The following is a 14,518-nucleotide window of genomic DNA, read 5'->3' on the forward strand; positions in this document are numbered from 1 at the left end:
TCAGATGTCTACCCTCTAATGCCTCCATCTCCTCCAATGGTTGGACATGGGCTCAGGCTTTGCTCTTCCTGCCCTGCCCTGGAAGCCACCACACCTACCTGTTCCCTGCGGGAGGAACAAGGGCTGAGCCATGACCCCACCCTGGGCTCCTGGCCCTTCTAAGATGGGAGGGCAGTCTTTTACCCTGTATGGGCAGGAAGGGAAGCCAGACTGCTCTTGTTGAAATAGGGAAGACTGGATTCCTGCAAGAACTTGTGAGTGGGGGCTCTCTACTCCATCTCTGGTTGGCTGCAAGCTTAGGGCTTGAGCAGACAGGTCGATTAGGGCACCTAGGCCCATGCCTTTCAGGCAAGAAGTCTGAGGGCATGGCAGGCCTGGGCTGCCCCCCTCCCTGTGCCTTATCGCTGCCAGTGCTGAGGCTGGGAGCAATGCTTCACTGGCTGCAGAGATGAAAGCCCCATGTGAATAAAAGGCAGAATGAGCCCTTCACGTGGCTGGCCAGCCGGAACAGAGGGCGACAGGCATCCAGACAGGGTGGCTGGAGCTATCTGCTCCCCACCTGCCCCTAGGCAGCCTCTTGGACCTCCCAGGATGTCCCTCTGGTTTTCTAGGCCAGGAGCCCCGAGCAGCTGCTGAGAGAAACTGAGTCACAGTCATGGGGGGCTGTCAGAGGACTAGTTGAGGTCTGAGGTTCACCCTCTCCCTAGGCCTCCTCTGATCCTCCCCCTCTCTGCCATTGGCCAGCTGGCCTCAGCAGCTCTGACCAGCACTTTCTTTGATGAATAAAAATGGAGACAAATTAATTCTCCTTTGATCCATGAGGTCAGCTTGACAGACAAGACCTTAAAAGCCCAGAGCTCAGAGAGGAAGAGGAGTTCCTGGGAGACTGGAAGATTGAGGACCCCATGAATGCTCAGTCCTCATCCTGGCCCAGACCAAAACCATTCCCACCTGAACTCATGTGCAACTTCCCAGCTGGAATTTGTTCCCTCTTTCAAGTTTTTCTACAACCTCCCATCCCATCTCAGGCTACACCTCCTCAGGAAGCCCTCCCTGATTGCCTCAGCCCACAGAACACACTTACACTCTCTTCAGGGGCCCCAGAGGATCATGGCTAGTGCCACTTGGTAGGGAACCAGACATTGGTCACTGCTGTGTTACCCCGCTGGAGGATGGGCTTGAACAACAGCGATGGTGGGGGCTGTGGTACTGCTTTGCCCAGCAGCCCTGCTGGTCCATGAGTCCTAAAAGAACCCGGAGGGGATGACTAGGAAACAGAGCAACCCACATCAGAGCCACTCCCCTGGAGATGGCCACTGATAGCAGCCCAGCTGCACACAATCCCCCTTCACTCTTTACCCCAGCCTACCTCCCTCTGACCTGCAATTCCAGACCCTGCTCCAAAACAGGGCCCAGGATGCTGGGGCTCTGCTCTCTAGGAGCAGGGGCCAGGAGGAGGTCCAAGTGATAGGCCCCCAGATAGTAATATCTTCCACAGGACATTTCCATGGGGCCCGGAGGACTGATACAGGGAGCCGTTTGTCATCATTAGGCTCTGAGTGCCTCTCATTTCCCCTTGGCCCCAAGGAACTCAGTGAGCACCAGCTGACTGATCTCTTGGCCAATTGGGACTGGCCTCATCATCTCGGCACCATGACCCATTGAAGGCCCCCACCCCTCTCCTCCAGGGAACCTGAGTTTATGGAGTCTGGGAACCAGACTGCCATTCTGACCCACCCCTAGAAAGTTCTGTGAACAGGGTGGGAGGCCTGGGTTCTGCTGCCAACTCACTGGCAAGTCTCCTCCCTTGCTAGGTCTTAGTTCCTCCATCTGTACAATGGAATACACAAAACTTGCCAAGGCTCGCACCCAGGCCACCCATGCAGAATGGTCTTAGGGACACTGGGACTGTTGCTGTGCCCCAAATGCCTCCATTCCTGGCAAAGGCTTTGCCCCTGCCACACCTCTGGGACGGAGTGTGTAAGAAATTCCAGACAGGTCAGTGAGGATGGCTTGTTCAAGGGAGGGAATTCCTCATTACCAGAGAAGTGGGGGGAGCCATTGGTGGGGGCATTCAGACCGCTAGGGCAGCAGCTGAAGCTGGCAGCCTCCTTGGCAGTCTGCTCCCACACTCCAGGTGGGCAAGCTGAGGGGACAAGAAGGGGAGGGCCTTGCCCAAGTATGAAGGAACCTGGGGCTGTCCCCTAGGGCATAGGGAGCCACTAGAATGTGGGCCACAAGACAAAAACCAGTTGCCATGGGGATCGATCCCCAAATCCTTTCTGGGAGTGGTAGGGGCATTGGCAGGCATCCCACTCCTCCTGCTCCATTGTCCTTCCATTCCACCATCTGTTGGTAGGATACTAGAGAGCCAGATGCCACAGTTCCCAGGATCTCAGTTTCCCCACCTGATCTGGACTGCTGAATCACCAGAGACCCCTCAGGCCATCCTCTGGGAACATGCACCCTTCCTAGGCGGAGGGAGGGGTGTTCCTGTGTTCCCTAGTACTCCTGATAGGCCACTCAAGAACCTGTCACTGATGGGTCCCCTGCCCAGATCCCCTCTACCCCCGAGAGTCCCCTGGAAAATGTCATCTCCCCCTGCAAGCTATGCAGGAGGGCATTCAGGTCTCCAAGTGTTCTAGAAAAGGTGGCCCTGGGAGCATGACCCAAGACAATCTCTTCCCTCCACTCTTCCCAACTTCGCTGTCTACCCTGACCCAGCTCTGGTGACATCTTGGCCTCAGATCTCCTTCCAAGCAGAGGGAAACTTACTCTTGGAGGCTCTGAGGGGAGAAGTGGCTGTTCCCATTCTACAGATGAGGTGACTGAGGCCCTGCAGGAAGCCTTGCCATGGGGACACACACCACTAGTTGGGCAAAGCTGGCTTGGCAGCTGGACCCACCATCCTCACCCAGGACTCTCCCTGTGACCCCTCCTGGTTCCACAGCCCCTCTTGGCTGGCTCTCAGAGCGGGCAGCTGGGCCTGGGGATGGGCAGGGAGCACCTTAGGAAGAATGCCTGGGCTGAGGAGCAGATGTCGGGGAGGGCAGCAGGTGCAGGATAATGGGGCCACCAGGGGAGGCCCAGGGAGCAGGTGCTGCCATAGAGGGGGTGAGGTTGCCATTGTGTGCCCGGTTCCGGTGGGCCTAGAGCAGGAGGGGGAATCCCTGTGAGCCCCTGGGCCACCCTGGCTTATGCTCAAAGGTCATCCAGATGCCTGAGCTCAGGCACACAGCCAAGCCCCTCCCCTGGGTCCCAGCAACCCTCCAGGTTGCCATGACAACCGGCACTTTCATCCCTGTCCCTTTGTCTGGTCACGGTCCAGCTTTTGTGACCAGCCATAATTAGCAGGGGGTGGAGGGGGATGCACTCAGCAGGGGTGGAGTTGTGAACCCAAGGCAGAGGGGGCTGGAGGGCAGGTTAAAGAACACTGGAGACCTGAAAGCCTGGGGTTTTCTGGCCACCAGCCCTGTGGTATGTTGCTGACCATACCCTCAGAGCTGGGTCTACAGGCCTGGGGGTGACCTGAGCCCCAGGTGCCCCTGTCCCCTCCCTGCACCTCATTTTCCCAGCTGTGCTTGGAGCTACAGACCACCTGCCCCCGCTAGTGTATTGTGAGGGCAAGCAAGAGTATAGGCCAAACCTGAGAGGGTTTGTTAACTCCCTTGTACGACTGGGGAAACTGAGGCACAGAGCAGAGCTGGGCCTTGGCCTGGATCAGGCCACAGTAAAGGAAACCTCCTGGGGGACCCAGGACCTCAAGCAGGCCCCCAAATCAAGCAAAGCAGAGCCTCAGGAGGTTAGGTAGTCCCTCCTCTGACACACCCCATAGGGAGGAGCCTGGCCACCAGGATTTGGCGGGATGCAAATAGGCTCTGCTGGCCCAGGTCCCACCTGCTACATGACTTTGGGGAAGCCCCTTCTCCTCTTGGAGCCCCAGTCTATAAAAACAAGGAGGGGTCTACAGTAACAGGGGACCCTCCCTCCTATAACCTGGGTAAGAACGAACAAGACCTACTCTGCAGCTCCTCGATGGCCCCACAAATGCCCCACAACCTTCTGCACCCCCAGCCTCACCCCTGGCACCCCCTGCATCCACCCTTCCTTACTGCTCTGGGCCCTCACAGCCTTGGTTCCTCCTCAGACAGGAATCCAGAGGTCCTGGGTCCCCAGGAGTCGGTAAGCATGATCACTGCAGTCTTAAATCTCAAGGAGTCCCCTTAAGACAAAAGTGATTTTCAACAGGGAACTGCCCCCTGAGCTGAAGCAGAGAGCCCTGGGGCAGGGGCCAGCTGTGAACACCATTCCTGGAACAGGACAGCACAGAAGGAGGGTCACAGGATGGCTTTAGCATCACTTGTCCTTCCTTCCTAGGCTGGCTTTTCTGATTCCTGAGGGGGTCAGGGATTCCTCCCCAGGCTCAGCACACTGCAGTCTCATGGGACGAGGCTGGGTGCCCTGAAGATGATCCGCACAACTGTGCCTATGTGGAGCAAGCTTCTGTAGGAACTGCCGCCACCCTCCACGGGATCCAGGGCTCTGCTGGTATCTCCGTCCCAGGAAAGACCCCCTCCACCAGGACAGCACCACACATATGACAAGGCCTAGCGATGTGCCCCAGAGACACCTGTTGGCAGATACCTTAGTCAAGGAAGGCCTGCATCCCTCCTTCTCAGCTACCACTGGTTCCCCTGAATGAGAGACCTCAGGAGAAGGGGGTGGGAGAGGAGGGGGTCGGTCAAGGCTGCTCCTGCAGCTGGAGTGAATGATGATCAGAGAACCAATTCAAACCAGTAGGGCAGGCGCATATCTCAGCACCACTTGGCTATCTTCCTCTGGGACTAGCTCTGTGACTGGGCTGGATGTGAGAGGGACACAGCAGAGCTTGCTACCTGAGGCCAATAGGTGAGTTCAGGGGCCTAGCCAGAGGTGACATCTCTGGGCAGCCCGTGCAAGGAGGAAGACAGTGTCCACCTGTATAGTCACTCATGGTTATTCAGAGCGAGTGTCCATTATTGAGGAATTAGCACATGTCCTGGGGATTACTCACATCATGTCATCAATCCTCACACCAGCCCTAGAAGGTGGTGACTAGGATTGCTTCCCTTTTTACAGGTGGGGATACTAAGGCTCAGAGAGGTTAAGCTGCCTTGGGGAAGGGGATCAGTAGACCCACCAGAGGGATAAGAAAGAGTCAGAGGCAGAGCTGAGGGCGCTGCTAGATAGAAGACACTGCAAGGCTCAGGGTTTTTGAGCTCGAGGTAAAACATTTTTTTTTTTTTAAGTAGGCTCCATGCCCTGTGTGGAGCCCATTGTGGGGCTCAAACTCACAACCCTGAGATCAAGACCTGAGCTGAGATCCAGAGTTGGATGCTTGACTGACTAAGCCACTCATGTGCCATGGTAAAACATTTTTTATAATGGCTAGAGCCAAGGGTGCCTAGGTGGCAGGGAGCTGTCAGCCAGGAGAGGCATGCAGGAAGAAGCCGGGTGGAGTACCTGTCACTGGGCATCAGAATGGAAATGGAATAATGTCCAGAGCATGTCAGACCCTAAGGTGTCATTCCCAGCCCCACCCAGCCGGAGAAGGCAGCACTTCCTAAGTAGGGATTAAAGGACAGAGGGGGACTCTCTGTTCAGAATTATCCCCTTTGCCCCATCACTAGGGGTGGCTTCCATTTTGTTAGTAAGAAATTTCAGAGGACCGGGGACAGGGCACAGATGGGGACACAAGGCTGGGAGTGAATGCTCCCAATTATGCATCCTAGGCACTTAACTCGTCTCACCCTAGTCCCAGCTCTGTGGGGTCTCAGAACCCAACTCCACTTCCAAAGCCCCTCCCCTGGGGGCATCAGGCTCTACTTTCCCCTGACAGCCAACCAGTGCCCCAAGTCCCACCCTTTTACCCCTACACATCCCCCAAATCCAGTTACTCTTCTCTGGCCTCCCCCGGCCACCAGCCAGCAGTTACCAGTTTCTTTCCTACCCAGCAGCCCTGCTTAGACCCTTCCCCGGCCCCCCTGGACCCTCCCAGATCTGGCCCCTCATTCTCTGCACTCCCTCTGAGCAGAAGGAGCCCCTTTTCATTTCTGGCACACACAGGTGCCTGACCCCCTCCTCACCTGGATCACATTCTTTGCTGCTCAGACAGCTTTCCTCCCAGGTCTGGGATGAGCACCCCTGTGCTCCACCAGCCATGACAATACTGTGTGGCCAGGGCCATCAGGAGATCTGCCTTCTCAGACAGACCAAAAGTGCCATGGGACACAGTCCAACCTGCCTCAGCCAGCTTTGTGTCCCAGTTGGCCAGCACAGAGGAGAGGCCTAGGGAGCCACAGCCAATGGATGAGTGAACGGGATGTGACCACAGCTGGGAGGACCGTCCTGAAGCTGTGGCAGGATGTGGGTTTGGGGAGACATCTGGTCAGAAGGCCAAGGAAGCCTTGCAGATCCTCTGCAGGGGCCCCAGACTTGTGTGGCCCCACTCCTGCCCTGAACCATAAAAAAGAGGGCATGTCTAAGAGCCACACACCTGCAGGACAAAGGAACAGGAGTTAGGGGTTCAAGCCAAATGGAGAGGGTGATTTAGGTGGATTCCTCTGACTCACACATTCCCCTTTAGCGAAGCCATTTGACGATCTTCCTGGGGACCACCGTGGGGCATGAGGGAATCCAAAGGACAAGCCACAGCACACCCCTCGACCAGAGGGGAGGATGCCTGTTGGTGACTTTGCGCATCCCCCACCCGCACTCCTCCAGCCCCAAGCACCCCTGTGGGAGGAGAGTTGGCAAGTTTGATAGTGTGCAGGTTTCCCTGGCCTGGCTGACCTTGAACCTCGGTCGACTGCTCTCTGTGGGTGGTCCAGGTCTGCTTGGCTTCACACCACCCTGCTCAGTGACAGCCTCCCAACTCCCTGGCGGGCTTCCAGGCCTCAGAGGAAGCCATCGCCTTTGCTGCCACCATCACTGCCACCACTGCCGCTTCGAAAATGCAATTACAGCAAACAGCCGCCGCCTCACTTGAGCCTCGCCATCCACACCTGGAACTAATTAACTTAATTAGGCCTTAATGAGCTACACTGGTCGGAAGGCCTATTTTTACTTAATTATCTCCTAATGTGCTTGGCATGGAGGAGCGAGGGACCCGGAGGATGGCTTTGGCGGCGGCGGCCACTTCCTCGCCCTGCAGAAGGGATACCCGGGAGTGATGCCCCGTCTGCCAGGAGCGGGCCCCACGGCGGAACTGAGACGCTGGGCGTGGGAGTGAGGCCAGGCTGCAGGCCACAGCTGTGGGGACAGCATCCCTCCCCACTGCCCCATCGGACTGTCTTCCCTGCCTCAGCAGAGGCTGAAGGGAATTACTCCTCCAAATGCCTCCAATGGGGAGGCTGATGCCCAGAGAGGTCAGGGGCTTACCTGAGGACACACAGCCCACTCATGGTGGTAGGGAGTAGTCCCAGACACTCAAAGGAGCATTTTAAGCCATGGTGGGGTCCTGTGAAAGTAGGCTATAGCCTCTCCCGCACCAGGCCTGGTTAGGGTGGGCAGAGGATTACCTGGACAGCTGGCCTCCAGGGTTTCCATGGCAACACCTTTAGCCCATTTGGGCCTTGGCTCAGGAAAGCCAAGTTTGTGGAATCAGCTTATTTGTCCAGCTTCGGGGTGGGGTGAGGTGGTCTTGACTCACCGCGCAGATATGGGGGAGGCATTGAGAGTAGGGTCCTTCCCAACTGGCCTCTGCTTTGACCCTTCTAGGGGCCTCCAGATGATTGGTTCATTTGAACCTCTGGGCTCCTGGAGCTGAAGGGGGACCTTAGGTCTTGTGTCTCTGCTAAAAATGAATGAGCTCCCCCTCTCTCTGCAGCAGCACTGTCTCTGGAACTCCAAACTTAAACCTGACAACCATTTCCTTGGTGTCCCCAGCCCTGGAGCTCCTGGCCACCAGCCAGGTCTTCTTAGTATTCCCCTCTTCTGAAAATGGCCACACCATTGGCTCATGTGCCCAAGCCAGGAACTGGGAAGCTGCCCTGACAACCCTCCCTTACACCCCATACCCAACACTCAGGAGTCCTGTTGGTCCTGCTCCAAACCACATCCCAGATGCTGTTGCCCAGTGTTCCCAGCAAGCACCCTAGTCTTAGCCGCCATCCTCTCTCATCTGGACAGCTCTGCCCTGGTCTTTCCCCTCCATACCACCACCACAGTCAATTTTAAAAATCACTCCCCAGTCTAAAACCCTTTAATGACTTCCTGTCACATACAGAATAAAGTCCATGGGCCTCAACCTCACCAGTAGGTGCCTGCCTGTCTCCCTGGTCTCATCCATCTCATCTCCTTTCTCCTCTTTTCCTTGCCCCAGTCACATGAGCTGTCCTTCAGTGCCTCAGGGCCTTGCGCGTGTTGCTCCTTCTGCCTGGAATGCTCTTCTCCCAGTTTCTGGATCCCTCAGATCTTGGCATAAATATCACTGCAGCCTCCTATGAACCCAAAGCCTGACATGTCCCCCAGTCTTGGCACCTCACTGTTAGGCTCTTCTGCATCACACCTGCATGATACTGTTCTTGTTTTCCTGTCTCTTGCAACTAGAGGATAGTCTCCATGAGGGCAGGGATTGCATCTGTCTTGGTCCCTACTGGATGCCCAACCTAGAACACCATATACCTAACACATGAAAGGGACTTTTTGTTGAATGGATGTTGAGGGAGTGCCTTGAGCCTCCCACAAACAGCCAGGGCCCCCAGCCCCTTCCTCAAGGTCCCCAGAGCCCACCCAAATACCTCATGCCTGGGGATGGCATTCCCACATCCTCCTCTGGCCTCCCAGCCTCTGCTCACACTGGTACCACCTGAAGTCCGTCCTCGTCCTCAGGGACTGAGAGCCTTGCCTCCCCCAGGCGCAGCAGGTGCTGCTTTTCCACCAGTGAGGGAGAAGTTCAGACCTCTCTACTCGGTGTGGCCCCTAATCTTGGATCTTTCTGGCACTTATCTTTGCTTCCCCTTTGGATGGCACTCCTTACACCTAGATCCGCCTGTACTCTGAGGTCAGGAGCCCCTGGAGATATTTACCTTCACCTCTGCCTGCTCATCACTTCCCATCCCTGCCCCAGTAACCAGGCCCAAGGTGCTTAGGCCACGGTCAGCAATTAGTAAGCACGCCGGCCTCACCCTGACCACATAGCTGTGGAGAAGCTCAGATAACAACAGAATCTACACATCCGAAGGGATCGTCTATAGGATGGGGCACCATTGAGTGGGAGAGTCTAAGATGGCCCCAGGGCCCAGGCCTCCCAGATAGGAGACAGGGATTCCCCAGTTCCAGAGGGCAGGGGGCCCAGCCTGAAACAGACAGAACTGCCAGTTGGAACTGTCACCCCAGGGGCCCTGACTGCCTGGCAGGGCACAGGTGGAACATAAAGGGGTGGGGCAGCTGTGATGATATAATTTAGAGGGAGGTTAAATAGATGTCAGGGTAGGTGCCGCCCCTCCAGCGGCTCTGGACAGTCCCAGGATGTCTGACTGTGGATCATAGACTCTCTTCTTTCATACAGGGAAACAGGCCTGAGGAAGAGGATAGCCCAGGTGACTCAGCCAGGCAGGGAGGAGGTTTGCAGAGGCCTGATTTCAGTTCTCACAGCAGCTCTTGGAGGTCCCAGAGCCTCATTTTCCCCATTGGCACAACAGTGGCCCTGCTTCCCATCTTCTCTCACTTCCCGGTTCCCACCATCCAGGAAAGCTACAGATGGTCTTGGGAGGGTCAGGGCCCTGCCTCCCAATCTTGTGGAAGGGAGGGGAGGCCGGGGTCTAGAGACTGCCTGCCTCAGTGATCCCCTGCCCCTCCCAGGGAAAGGAGCCTACCTGGCAGGAGACCTCCCTGAGACTGAGGGTGACCTGCCTGGGCTCGAGAAGTCTCCAGCCACATTGGGCTGCCTCTTAGGGTCAGCACTGCCATGATATATGTTTGCTCTGAGCCTGTTTCCCTACTAGTCCAATGAGAATAACAATAGTCCTTCCAGTCTGTGGCCTTACAGGGCCGCTGTGAACCACCACCAGGCCAGTGGGTAAGAGAAGGTGGCTCTCATGAGCCACAAAGCCCTGTAGATAGGACAGATCCCACTAACAGTGGCATCTCAGGCAAACAACTTGGGGCAAAGGGGCCTGTAGTCCTCAGGGCTCCAATCTCAGTCACCCCAGCCAAGCCAAGGGCCCTGCTGTGCCCTGGGGTTGTGGGGGTAGCAGCATCCATAAGGGATGTGTGGGGGGGTGTCAGGGACTCCCTCTGCCCTGGAAACTGCCTTTCTGCCCCTGCTGACTCCCCTGTCCTATGCTGTCCATGGCTGCCTGCAGTTACCAGCAAATACACAGAGCAAGTGAAGCAAAATAGTAATAATTGAATATGACTAAAGGGTATATAAGTATCTTAGATTATTCTTACTTTGACAACTTTTCTGTAAGTTTGAAATTATTTCTAAATAAAAAGTGGAAGAAGGGAAGCCTACCCACAGGGCGGCTGCTGCCTGCCTCCCTCCCAAGCACAGGCAGCTGCTCCGGCCTCCATGCTGGAACCAAAATGGAATGAGCGTTTCCACAATGTCGCCTCCCGCTGACGGCTCATAATTGCATGTTGAAGCCATGCGATGGAGCCCAACTTACACTAATTATGTCATTACCCTAATTAAGTAAATACTGTATGTGCTAATTGGCAGAAATCACTTTGGGGGATGGGCAGGGGGAGAGGAGGCCTGTGTACCCTGGGCTCTCACATGGGGGAGCTTGGGGTAACAGATGCAGGGATGTGTTCCTCCCTCAGATCCATCACTGAAATGGGGTTTGGAGAGAACTCTCAGCCTCCACCCTGGACAGGCTCACAAGGTGCTGAATGGTGGTCAGAGACGCAAGCTGGAGCCCTGCCTTTGCCCTGACAGACCAGTGGTATTGAACAAGACCCTTTCTTCTCTTGGGTGGGTCCCCCTGCCTAATCCCCACCACCACTTCAGCACCCCCAGAGCCTGTGGACTCTTGGGGGGCACAGGGGCATCAGAGAGAATGTCCTAGCAGGACTAACCAAGCCACTGGCATCAATCTATGGGACATCAGTCATATGACTGGCCTAGGGCAGCAGGAGGGAGAAAGGCTGATGGCAGAGCAAAGCTGTAAGCCCTAACATAGCACAATGTGAACCAGCAAAGGAATAAACAGAGCTGGCATTTCCCAGAAGCCATGTGAGGTAGGAAGATCTGAGGAAGTCTAGAGGGCTTCCTGGAGGAAGAGGAATTCAACTACAAGGAAAAGAAAGCAGAGCTTCAGAACTCAGATCATCTTTCACCATGCGATTTTGTTCCCCAAACATTTAAGTTTACTATTATGACTCATTTGATACAGGACGTTTTAGTTGTTTTTTTTTGTTTGTTTGTTTGTTTGTTTTTTTAAGTAAGCTCTATGGACTAGAACTCATGACCCCAAGATCAAGAGTCGCATGTTCCACCAACTGAGCCAGCCAGGCACCCCTTACCGTGTGACTTTTCAATGCCATACTTAACCATAACCTTCGGATGAGGGTTAGGAGGAATAAGAGAGAAGTCATCTGAAGGACAGCCTCCAGATGGGACTCCAACCATTTGAGAGCACTGGGGGGACAGAAGGAATGCCAGCCCTGTGTCAGGGACCATCACATAAGCCCCAGTATGACCAGAGCCCCCATCCTGCCCTCTTTCAGCCCGTCAGCATGGACCAGCTATCAAGTGGGGCCCCATCCCTGCCCTGTCTCTCATGGGTTGTGGTGACGGTCCAAAGGCAAGAATTCAAGGCCTTGGCGCTGGGGCTGGGGCCTCCAGCAGCTGAGTTTCCCAAGCCCACTCGGGGCCAGGCAGGCAGTACCCCATTTCCTGAGTGTGCCCAGCTGCCACAGTGTGGGCATCTCTGCTCTTTCAGCTCCACCCTGCCTGCCTGCTGCCAGCTCCATAGGCTGCAGCTCTACTCCCAGCAAACACCACAGACTTACTCCAGTGGGCAAAGGCTCCCTGACTCTCAGGCTGGAGGAGCAGAAGATGAGTGGCATCCAGCCCTGCAGCCCAACTCTCAGGTGGCCTGAGCCAAGGGCCTCCAGTTCCCAGGCCTCGAGCTCCTAGTAGATGATGTCCACTCATTCCTTGCCTGTTCCAGACCTTCATTCATCCCACACAACGTGGTCTGGGCTCCCTTAGGCTAGCTAGCTCCAGGAGACGGAAACAGAAGCATACAGCCACATGCCTGCAACTTACTCTCAAATAGCTCAGGAAAAAAATTATATATGATTTTCTCTCTCTCTCTCTCTCTCTCTCACACACACACACACACACACAGCAAATACATAGAGCAAGTGAAGCAAAATAGTAATAATTGAATAAGACTAAAGGGTATATAAGTATCTTAGATTATTCTTATTTTGACTTTTCTGTAAGTTTGAAATTATTTCTAAATAAAAAGTGGAAGAAGGGAAGAAAGGATAGAAGGGAGGGAGGGAGGAAAGAAAGGAGGGAAGTAGATTCTTTCCTTTCTTGGGGTTCCAGGCTGCTGGAAGATGTAGTTAGATCAGTGGCAGCTGGGTTGATGTGGCCCTGCTCATTGGGGCCGGGAGAGCTTCCCGGAGGAGGTGGTAGGGAGTGGGGCAACGCAGAGTCTAAGGGGCATCTAGCTCTTACCCTTTCTGTGGAGGGTGGGACTGAGGGCGGAGTGTCTTCCCCTCTCCCCATTCAGGCCAGCCCTTGGCTCCCTTCCCTTCTGTCCTCCAGGGAATGTAGGTGTGCTGGAATTTCTATGAGCAGTCTCCAGTGGGACAAGGGAAAAGTCCTTTGGTCAGAAGGCTTAGGAGGACATTCTGTACCCCCCAGGCCTGAGAGGAGACACTATGCCCAGGGCCAGAGAGGGATGGTAGGACTGTGGTCAAGGCCACCCTGCCTCAGTTGCCCCCTGCAGCACTAACAGCACTAACGCAGACTTGTCCCTGAGCAGCCCAAACTGACTTTCCTGGTGCCCTTGCCTGTCCCAGCATCGCTTAGGCACTTAGACGCAGGAGGGAAGTGGCAGCCCCAGAACTGCGGGGTGTGGAGAGGGAGGCATCTGCTGCCCACGGGCTGTTGAGGGCTGATGCTCTGGGCTCTGGACACTCACCCTCTGCAGCCCCTTTCCCACCTCATGTCCGCCCTGTCCTCAGCTCCCCACTCCCTCATCCCTATCCCTCCCCTCCTCCCCTGGGACCCCAAATGCTTTTGCCTAAAAGGGGACCTGCCCCACCCAGCTTTCAGGCCAAGCTTCAGACCCTGTCAACCATCCCCTCCCCCAAAGAGACAGTGACACTGGCATCCTGATGTGTGGTCAGCCCCTGCGGCCAGCATGCTCGACCTCTCTCGGAGGAAGGGGCCCTGCCCACTCTCACAACCCACCCCCTCTCCCCTTGACCTCAAGCTGCCATTTCGGAGCCTGGACCGCCTCAGAGTGGACCTGCCCTCCCTTCGGGAGACTCTGTCCAGGACGCTGGGGACTGCGGCACCCAGAGGTCAGCAGGGGCCGACTCCTCCATTCGGACACCTTTGTTCTGCTCCCGCCTTTGTCCCGGCAACTCCCCCTCCTCCCAGCCTGTTAGCCCTCACCCGGCGCCCGCCTCTCCCTCCCCTTCCCCTCGGTGGCCTTTGGCCACCCAGGTGCCCCAGCAGGCAGAGGGCAGAGGACGGGTGGGGCCCCCTGCCCGCGGCCGCCGGCAGCCCTGCCTGTCACCCCGCTCCCTCTCCGGCCCACGCCCCGCGCCGTGCGGTGCCGTCCCTCGAACAATCCTCCCCTCTGTCCCCTCCCCACTTCCTCTCCCCTCGGCGCCCCGGCCCTCAGTCCGGGGAGTCAGGCGTGATCTCCCCGCGATCCCCTCCCTCCCATCTCCTCCCTCGCCCTCTCCCTTCCCTCTTCCCCTCCAGCCTCCGCTCCTTCCCGCTCACTCACCCTCTCCCTCTCCCGCTGCCCCCCTCTCTCTCCCCCACCTCTTTGTTTCAGCGGAGAACTGGCTCCTCGGGACAGTTCCCACACTGCAGTGCCTCTGGTGCGGAGACAGCGCCACCGAGGTGAGCGGGGAGCCGGGACGCCGGCGCGGCAGCCGGAGCCCTGGGGGGCGGGCAGGTGGGGACGGTGGACAGTCCGGCGCGGCGCCTCCCGGCCCGGGGCAGCGGGCACAGCAGTCAGAGGGCCCGATGCCCCGGCGGTCAGCAGGAGCCCAGGGCAGAGGGGCGGCCACTTGGCTGCCGGGGCGCCAGGGAGTAGAGCTGCTTGGGAGCCGGCAGGCTCCGTCCCTACCCTGGCGTCCCTACCCTGGGGTTGGCTTCTAAGGGTGGCCTTGGGCTGAGGGGGACCCTCAGGGGGGCCTGACTGGGTGGGCGGGGGCTGGGCTGCCCGGAATAGCCACACCTTCAGGTGTGTGTGCCTGGTCCTGGAGTCCAGGGCTCTGAACCCTGCCTCTGGCAGGGCTGTGGCTGCAAGGTTGCTGGGTGGCAGCAGTG

The 14,518-nt window shown here is 56.8% G+C and overlaps 1 long non-coding RNA gene across 1 annotated transcript; it reads left to right on the plus strand.

Moving 5' to 3' along the window:
• Positions 1-3,387: 3,387 nt before the first annotated feature.
• Positions 3,388-14,096, plus strand: LOC144289954 (uncharacterized). Its single transcript, XR_013357868.1, has 3 exons — positions 3,388-3,477; positions 13,443-13,533; positions 14,019-14,096. It is a non-coding gene; the product is annotated as an uncharacterized LOC144289954 (long non-coding RNA).
• The last annotated feature ends 422 nt before the right edge of the window (positions 14,097-14,518 follow it).

This window comes from Canis aureus, chromosome 19 (assembly GCF_053574225.1).
Source record: "Canis aureus isolate CA01 chromosome 19, VMU_Caureus_v.1.0, whole genome shotgun sequence".
In the NCBI taxonomy this organism is placed as follows: domain Eukaryota; kingdom Metazoa; phylum Chordata; class Mammalia; order Carnivora; family Canidae; genus Canis; species Canis aureus.